We start from the raw sequence: 603 nt of genomic DNA, 5'->3' as shown, positions 1-603 counted from the left end.
ATCGCATTTCAGATGATTACGCCCCCCCCACTCTTTCTATTACATAACAGTCACTCTCAAAAGCCAAAACAATAACAGTCGCAGCCAATCACAGTTATTACTATCCTCATAATAATCTTTATCGCCATGACAATGCTTATCATAACATCAGCAATCCCGAGTGAATTGTCATGCACACGCTGCCCTTTGTTTCACTGTGGAAAGCGTTGTGCATGAATTTCCATAATGATATCTTCGGTTTTGCTGAGAATTAGCTTTTATATATATAAAAACACATCTATTCGTAATTATTATTATCTTTTTTATTGGGAATTTTTCCGAGGGCATGTTTTTTTCTTTCTTTTTTTCGTATAGGTGCGTGTGGTTTGTTTAATAATGATTGGATGTAAGGAATACTATTTCGTATGTTTATTAAGCTATTTCCTCACTCAGGTGTGCGTGTATTCCGGTTAATTACAGAATACTCGTTTTCATTCCTTATCGGAATGTAATTGCGAGATTTCTCCCTTTCTGTTTTTCGATTTCCATATCATTAGAGAGAGAAAAAAAACCAGTAATTAGATAATAAAGTAATAAATGAATCATAAATTGATAGAAAGATAT

The 603-nt window shown here is 33.5% G+C and overlaps 1 protein-coding gene across 1 annotated transcript in view; it reads right to left on the bottom strand.

The window, feature by feature from the left end:
* Positions 1-603, bottom strand: part of LOC119593504 — a gene marked incomplete in the record, with an annotated part of 62,412 nt that overhangs the window by 33,832 nt on the left and 27,977 nt on the right.

The sequence above is a fragment of the Penaeus monodon genome, chromosome 32, assembly GCF_015228065.2.
Source record: "Penaeus monodon isolate SGIC_2016 chromosome 32, NSTDA_Pmon_1, whole genome shotgun sequence".
Taxonomy (NCBI): Eukaryota; Metazoa; Arthropoda; class Malacostraca; order Decapoda; family Penaeidae; genus Penaeus; species Penaeus monodon.
Note: the sequence above shows the minus strand (reverse complement) of the source record. Positions and strands in the feature narration are given on the sequence as shown.